Source organism: Opisthorchis viverrini, assembly GCF_000715545.1.
Source record: "Opisthorchis viverrini unplaced genomic scaffold opera_v5_254, whole genome shotgun sequence".
In the NCBI taxonomy this organism is placed as follows: domain Eukaryota; kingdom Metazoa; phylum Platyhelminthes; class Trematoda; order Opisthorchiida; family Opisthorchiidae; genus Opisthorchis; species Opisthorchis viverrini.
This window is the reverse complement of record NW_008751906.1, coordinates 86,907-96,168: the sequence shown is the minus strand read 5'-3', so window position 1 is coordinate 96,168 and position 9,262 is coordinate 86,907.

Here is a 9,262-nt window from a genome sequence, read left to right as displayed (position 1 = left end):
TTTGAGTGAAGCAGCCGGGAAGGTTTTTCGGAGGTGTGTGGTGTAAATGCAGAGTCAGATCCCTTTGATAAGGATAGATCTACTTTCTACAGTGACCGATTAGGCTTTCTTAGTTGTAGTAGCTATCCACCAATGTTTGGCTTAAATTTCACCCTGTTAGCAAGATATCGGACCAAATCTCGTTTATGCTCATGAAGCTTTTGAAGCCTAGGGACTGCACCGTGGAAGCCGGTTTTTGATGAACCGAATGTTTAATGAACCCGTCCGTTGCTCTCAACAGCTACACATCCAGAGAGTAGAAATATTTTGCTCTTCGAATGTAGGTTGCATGACACGATTTGTTGGATTAAAACTTGCCTAGATCTCTGACGGCTCTAGAACTTTGTTCCCACTTATCACCGGTAGATGATTCTCAAGTTTTTCGTTGCCCTAGTGAAACGATCTATATTGGACCCCTTGACCCCTATTTACACTGCTAGGTCTACTCAAGAACAGGATTGTGTAAACTCAATTGTAGCACATGATAGGACTCTGTTGAGACACTTATCATTTGACTTGTGGTCCTTCATCTGTGCATAACGAACCCAAGGAAGCCCAGTTACGAGGTCCTTAGCCTGAGAGACCTTCTTGAAAGTAGACCAGGTATTGGAGTCAACTGGAGGTTCGAAAAAGCAGGAGGTTTTCATAATCATGGAAGATGTGTGGATAAAATTCTACCTTGTGGGTATTTTGTTTCTAGCAATTATCTTTACGGATTTTCAACCTGGCTGGGTCTGCATTCTGGTTTACTTAGTATGATAAAACTTAAGGGTATTTGTAACCTCCACATCAGGCCTTAACTGGTGATAAGTTATTTTTGGTTCATCATCTGCCACAGATGATAAGGTGTTTCTCTAGCTCACAGAAACTGAAATGAGATACCTTGCGTTTTCCGTCACTTAATCAGACGGAATTGTGGCAGTGCTACTGCACAAGTCGTCCAACACCAGTTCATCAGTTTCATGTCCTGTTCATAACCGTGCCCAAGAAAGTTCCAGATGGTAAATAAAAATTCAAAGTGGATCCACTATTTTGTAGTCAACATGAACTTTCCGCTTTGGTATAACTCAATACGAAAAAAATTCAGTTGGGTAACATGGTACATGTCGTGTTTCTAACAAAAAGCGATCCACACTATTCACGGAAACAAATGTTCGTAGACCGATCAGAACTTCCTAGAGAGGTTAGAACGCACATCTGCCAGTCCACTTCATTGGACTACTTCACTGAGGGCTTTTGCGACTTGTAATTTAAAATGATCTGTATTTTTAACTAGGAGTATTGAAGCATACCAGATTCCACCCGTAGCATACTTCCAACGATCGCTCCAATTAATTGTGATGTTCGCCATCTTGCAAGCGAAGTATTTTTTCACTGTTTGACGTCACACCAAGCTCGTAGGTTGTAAAGCAAATACAGTCACCTCCATCACGAAACTCTAAAGCCCAACGTACAGGTTTTCGAACCACTGATGAAATAACCCAAGTAAAATTAAGTAAACCAGCTGCATAAATGTCATAAATTGTCAGTCGATGGCTACATACCGAGTTTTCACGAAAGGTTACCCCATACCACAAGGATATGCGAAGGTGATACTCCGTAATGATGGTTTGCGAAGAAATTTCTGGATTTTCAGGCAACTTTCTGTCCTTTTGCGAAGGCGATCTATACTTAAATGGCTAGAAGCAGCCCACAGCTGATTCCTCCTTGTTGGAAATCATCAGCGGTGCACACCTTACGGGACTTAAGGTAAACTGGAACTCAAGACCTCCAGGCTAGTAATTTGAACACTTAACCGCTTGGTGATGAGTAGCTGATCAGCAATGTGATTAAATGGTACTTATGATATATTGTCACGCATGCTTCGATCACGGAAGTCGCATCAGTTGGTCAGGTGCGCACTGAAAGCACCAGGAACCACTCCTCAGACAGTGGTTTCACACGTCTCGTGAAATTATCCTTCCTCTCAGCTACCCAACATGACCGATGTTTGTTTTGATCAAAGTAGCTCTTTCGAGTAAATTGGGCACAAAAACTGATCGAGGTTTGCGATCTTGGTTATTTGTTGGAATAATCATTTGGTATGGTTTTTACTCTCAGCATCGCGGTGAGTGAATTGTGTATCATAATGTATTTGCTAGATATCCCGACAACTGAATTCTAATGACTCTACATTTACCTGGCCCAATAATTTACCATTTTGTTGATCCCCATTCTTGGTGGCAAAGAATGCTATATGCTCATGAACAAGAGTCAAGGTGAATGAACCATATTTAGCCATGGTATGGTGTGGTTTTTCTAGTTTTACAGGTCGAACTTGGGAAACTGACACGTTGAAGACGTGAACGACGCCTTGAAAGACCAGGTAATTCGGGATTGCACCGGGGTAAACGAAAATAATGTCGATTCAAATCCACTCATTCGTTCGCCTGAAGCCGGCTTCGACAAGGAGGAACGAAGTTGGTAAGCCACATAGCTCTGCACGCTGTGCTATTTGTGTGATTGCATATGCCTAGCCATTTTTGAGAGTAAAGAAGGAACGCTTTGCATATGGAAAATGCTTTGATTTGAGACCAAATCTTTCCTAATAACCTTTCAATAGTGACGCGTTACCACAGTTTCTGATGCAAAAAATAACAGTATCGTTGAGTAGAAATTTTGCCCACTTGTTTACAGTGTACATGTTTATACCAAGTTTCAAGTTGACGATGGAAAATTTAAAGAAACGATATAAAACACACATCCATTTACGACTGACTACCATTTCCGGTCATTCTTGAATGTCCCTCTTTTAGACACAGAAACACTGGTGAACAGGAAAAAACAGTGCATTTTTACACACCTGCAGATGTAAACACCAGTCGATTACTTGATGATCGATACCTGGGTGCGTACATCAAAACACAATGTTACACGCAAATTGGTACTAGTTCATCAACAAAAGCATCTACTTACTGCCGACCCGTTATGAGGAGACCTACTGAAACCTACAGGAAGGGGAGCATAATGGTTAATGTAGTGTTTGATCTCGGACGTGAAAATTTCCGGAAAAATTCAGTTGTCCCGTCCATCCTGGTATTTGAACGACTGGTTAAGCGAGCCGAATATGACTGAAAGGTGTGAGGTGGAAAAATTAATTAACGCTGTCGCTCCGTGCAAAGCTAAAAATCAAAGCCAGTGTGAAGCATCTTGGTGACGATATGTTGAAACCATGTAAATGAGGTCGTGTGTCAGTCTAAAACGATATTGCCACCATGATCCAAAAAATGGCACGCACTCTGAAAACCTGCAGCGAAATATGAGCACACTGGTAACGAACACGACTTGAGGGCGCCATGGTCTGCGCATGAATGCAAGCACGACAGCCTATCAGTCTCCAAGTACTCAGCTCAAACAACCACACAGTGGCACCAAACTCACGACTTTGGCGAAATGAACGATGTGGTAAGATACTACCTACCTAAGGTGAAAACAGGTGTATTACTCAGCCACAAGTTCGTTCACTTCATTCCGTATAAACAGTGTCCAAAGGCCTATAAAAAGGCACAAAAATAGTGTCGGGGCGGCATCCGAACAGTTCAGTCAGTGACGATCCCTTGGTGTACCGTATCTACCATCTTCACTGTACGTTGCATTCCTCTCCCACATTTTGCTGATTTTTTAACAATAAGGCTGGGTTCAGCCATCCACGTTCAGTGCATAACAAGCTCCGAAATTATAATGCAATTAAAAATGACTCAAGAGTTCCAGCTTCCTTCCGCAAAACCTGTTCATCTGCTTTGAATGGGGTTGCAAGTCCCGGTTCTGTCAGTAAGGATGGTAGGTCCCTGTAGACAGGAAAACGCAACAGGTCCATATAAATCGATGGGACGATGTTGCAACGTTTGCTTCCTCTCCACCGGTTGATGAGTCCGTGTTAAGAGCAACTATATCATTTTCGTCGATCGCATTCCTTGCACATGTTTATCAAACCTGGAAGGTAACGGAAAACCATGATGGTTTTGAAGGGCAGTATTGGTTCTTTTTCTCGATCCTTATTGCGTACGATATGCATCCTCGTTTTGCAGTTTTTGGTTTGTTCCCTTGTTTTTTTCCTGCCTTTCACTCGATCATATGTGAACGTCTGCGACAGCTAAAACAGTTGTCTTGTTTAGCTGGATTGGATCTGGGAGATTTTAAAACAGTGTGGGAAAAATAATTATGTTATTTTGGAAAATGACGTTATGCCGTAGGCCATTTGTTGTCATCATGTGTGGACACGGGAGACATATAGTGGCTAAACGGTTTGTAAATCATGACGGCTAACTGTGCGGTCGTCTATGAAGCTGAATAGGAATCGCATGGATGTGATCAGGTGGTTTGCAAATCGTGGTTGAAGGGTGAATGACTTCTTGATTAGCTTGCAGTTAGGCTATTTTATCTAACAAGCACTTGCATGGGTAGTTTTATCATGTATTAGGGCAAGTTGGTGTGTAAATGGGAGTTAAAAGTTGTCAGGGTGAGTACTTGGAAGATATGTGACCAGTTAGTCATACGGTGTAGTAGATACCGGCCGCTCTTGGTAGCTGTTGTTCTCTACGCCTGGTCAATGCTTTACATTCAAAAAGATCTTCAACCGAACCAAAACTTCCTATGTTGCTGCATGGTTTCTGTTTTAACTCTCTGTATTTCGTTTACCAACCCAAAATTCAGCTGTCCACATAATTTCACATCTACTGTCCGATCATCTCAAACATGACGTTCGTTACTGAGCATTCTATTATCTCATGTATGTCAGTTCAATTATGGCATACCCAGTATGATGACACACTCGCAACTATTCATTTCTTACTCCTGAGAACGTTTTCTTGCCACTGGCGCGAGTTCGTTCTATTTAGCTAAATCTTTCGCTCAGGTATAACCACTTTGGTGGACTTTCAGTTTGTGTTACCCACACTGCCAATCATTTTCTCAGCAGTACGTGTTATTTTCTGTGCGTTAACACAAACTCAACGTTTCATGGAACGTTTACATCTGGCTCCTCACCAACGGAGACGCGAGTGTGTCTATGCACTTTTACTCCACACCGTGATTCTGATATTCAAGACTTCAGTTCAAATTGGCGGATTGGATCGCTAAATTACTACTGCTAATCCAAATTCGTTGTGTTAGTTACTTTTTTATGCAATCTACAGTTTCTTATCACGTGCCAGACACGCCTCATTAGCTTTGCAATTCCCCACTAAATCTTTGCCCGCCACCAGTGTGCTCTGACTTCAACTCTGTATGTTCCCCACACCCCGAAAATACCTGTCAACTGTGCTTCTTTGTTCAAAATGTCCACTACATCTAGATCATTCCAGTTTAAGCAACACAGCTTCTGATTCTGACAACGCTCACCATCTGCGTAACTGTTTTGTACCCGTTCAATCCTGAACATCGACAAATCCCGTCGGTCATGCTTCTATTCTGGCTATACAAGTACGAACATACCTAAAAATATGTCACTCACTAAATGAGAGTAAACACCACATTATTATCAACATAACGAAAAGGGACATGGATAACTTCCATTTGTTAGATATCACGCGGAATAAAGTGTTAACTAATCCTGTGATTTGGGTGAGTCGAGGGAATATGTAGTATGTAGTAGTATGTAGCATTCACGGGAAGAGATCGGAGAAAAGCATGGATACATAGGGGTTTTGCATGTTTGGCAAACAGGGTGATCACAAGATGGTACAGCTACAACTTGAGGAAATACTTCATGTGATTTATACTGCCTATGAGTCATTGTACTTCGGACTTCTAGGATTTTCCGAAATGTGTGCTAAAACTCAGGGCAAGCCTAACGTAGCGGTACACGCGTTCGACAGAAGTTGCATATGTTCAAAATTTCTGTGTATACTGCTGGATTTATCAATCCAATCGCTTTAATAAGTAAGTCGTTACAGCCACTCGGTGTGTTTTGGCACTATGGGAAGAAATGGGTTACCTAGGATTAGCTAAGCATTAGCGCAGAGATTATTATTGTATAAAGCACACTGTGAGTGAAGCGATAAATGAAATAGAAAAAAATTTGAAGTCCATCGCAATAGATGGTGTGTGGTGAGCTTGGAGCTGGGAGGTCCTAAAGAAGGAGAAATAAACGTTAGCGGGAGAGCTAAAAATGTGCAGCCGTCGGTATTGTCGTGACCAGGGCTGTCGAAAGGGATTACATAGTACAGAATTAGCTGGTGGATGTCGAGAGATGAGTCGCCGTCAAAGCGGCTGACTAGGTGGGACAAATGGAGATCGACAGACAAGGCGCAATTAAGGAATAAGTGAATGGAGGTCAGGGTTCATCGATAGCTTGAAGGATAGGGTTGGGAGTAATGGGGTTGCGGCGGCGTACGGTACTTGGATATAGGCCAAAGGATGTTTATTCCTGGCAAACGAGATAAAAAAATCTTGAGGTTTCAAGTTAGATCGCTATCAACAGTAACGATTAGGTCTTCGTCTTAGTCGTCAATATATTCGCATAATTTAGACATGGTTAAGGGAGTGAACATTAGTGGCAATACGTCGGCATGAACAAGTATTAGGAGGAAACAGTCCATATGACAGAAATGGAAAAGGCCCCAGGGTAGCCTGATACAGCAAATAGCTTTCAGTTTGCTAGGATGTTTTAGGTTTGAATTTTTCACTTTTCACCGAGTAACTAAGGCTATAAAAGAGTTCGTTTACAACCGCAAATACTGGAGCTGATGAGTGGTGTTCAGCAGTGAATTCTCCAGTCGGTGAGTGTGCTAATGAGGTTGATTATGGGATCCTTACGAGTGACGTTGAAAAAAAACAGGGCCGTTAATAAACTACAGGGTATAAATGACGGGATGCAGCTAACTGAATTTAGGATTTAGTGTTTTGTAGAAGCATATTTGAGACTAGATACTCTCCCACTCAATAGGTATTCATTTTGGCTACATCCACAGGCACGCGTTTGAAGATGCATGGATTTCTTGAATAATTTGGATCAAGTCAATTATACTTGATCCCACGTCTGTCTTGTAAACACTACCTTTTATCTTTAACTTGGTTGCGTCCAATTTTGCATCTGATCACCGCAACTTTACATCGCAACACTCCTGTAAACCCGGCTCCTTCGTTATCAACGACCAGACCAATTGATAAAGTAGTAAAGTCACATCTAAAGCGGCCTAACTTTGAAAAATTTTGCTTACTTTGCTTCATGGTCCAACCAAAGTAATCTACTAAGAAAATGTAGTAGCTGCCTACTACATTTGTATGGAATCAAGGTAGTTTAATGGTCAAGACGGAGATGCACTCAGCGGAAGTTCCGTGACCCGAACCCGACATTTGCACCTCTATGTCACATGGCCAGGCCTGGAGAAATTTTCAGTATCCTGATCATTGTGCCTTCATTGATTGACGTGGCAGGTAGACACTGAAATCGTGCTGCAGTTGAGCATTTCCCATTTCTATGATCGTACCAGCAGTTCACTGAATAAAAAACAGTAGTTGTGTAGTTTAAAGCGCGGCTGATGCCGCGCTTACCACAAACTCGGAAACCATTTTTCGTTATTTTGTCACATAAAAATTGAACCTCAACGATAATTACCTCATTTACACTGTAATAGTTATACATAGCCGCTGAATGGCGCTTTAGGTATCACTGATTTTTGTCAAGAACACTCCCATCACATGCATGTAGGGACCGTGTAAGGCGCCGGGGACCATATTTAAAAAAGCATTGCACCTTACGCAAAGACGGAGAGCGACTGGAACAAACGCTTAAAAACGCTATTGCAGTGCATATAAACCAAATTAAGGTTCTATTTATTATTAAAATCCTACGGAGCATTTCATGAACTCCTCATAGGTCACAAAAGTGAAGAAACGAAAAGTTGTGTTAATAGTGATATTCGAGCAGTTGTGCGCATCTGAGAATTAGGATCACACGCAAAGGTGCATACTACCAGCAATACTATACAATAAATCAGGTTATTTTTTGTTACCATACTGATTTCAAGGTGACCTTGCCGAAAAAACCGGTTACGCCAAAGTTTTGTAGACACTTTTGCCCCATTCATTTCTTCCGACAAGTATAAGTTATACAAACGTTATTGAAATGTCCAACTGGGTGGAATTTGCACTGAATATTCTATATGTCACTTTCTAATTAAAGAGTACGGTGAAGTACGGTAAGATTTGTTAGGATTTATTCTTTTCCCTTGTCTCGTAAACTGGTACTCAAATGCGAATCCGCGGCGGTCGGAAACCTTCAAAATTTGCTCACTTAAACAAAGAACGATTAACGACTTAAAACTCTGTGGGTTAGGCGAAATTGATTTTGGCTTTATTCTAGTGAGCGACATTTGTGCACGTCCCATGTAGAAAATAATTAAGACTGGTTCACATAAGCTCAGCGCATTACTTTTGTTTCCGAAACTCACCATACTTCGGGTAGGTTTTAAAAACATTTTGAAATGAAGCGAAACCTGCTTCTTTGCAAGATATTCCACTACTTCCAGTGGCTGACCACATTGAACCATGGCAACCATTTGAAACACCAATTCCGGGACCACTTTTAATGAGCTGCTCTGCGTTGAGGTGGGAGGGTAGTCACAAAAGTGGTCACTGGTGATATATGCCGCTGGCTATACGCACAATGAGATTGAGTTCTCGAAATCTACGGCAAGACTTGCCATGCCACTTCATAGTGTAGAATGTCTATGTATAATGTATATGCTCTTGTATTATTGAAATTCCTTTGCTATGGCGATTTGTTTAAGTAAACTAAATCTCCAGGTGAACAAACATCGCCGACTTTGAATACGTTACCTGGTGATGAAAAATCGCGAATTGTGGAAAAGGTTGATTCACATACAATGAACGTAACTTTCAGGTATTTTTCCACCGGAACAGATTTCTTCAACATTCTAGAATCTAAATGGCCTTTGGAGATGCAACATATGCGTAGGCACATTCGTCCAAACCAATTTTGGTGGATGATTCTTTGTTGCCAGTAAAAATTCCGTAGTGCACGCTAATTATTTGCTAAACATCGTGCACGTTGACTGCCAAATTACAGAGTTTTTCATTATATGTTCCGAATTATGCTGGAAAGATCTCGAGGCTCATCGATCTTATACGACGCACACCATTAACATGCGGCTAGGGGTACGCGATGCCTTACTAACTAGCCACATAGAGCCTACGTCGATAATAGCAGACAGCTGAACGA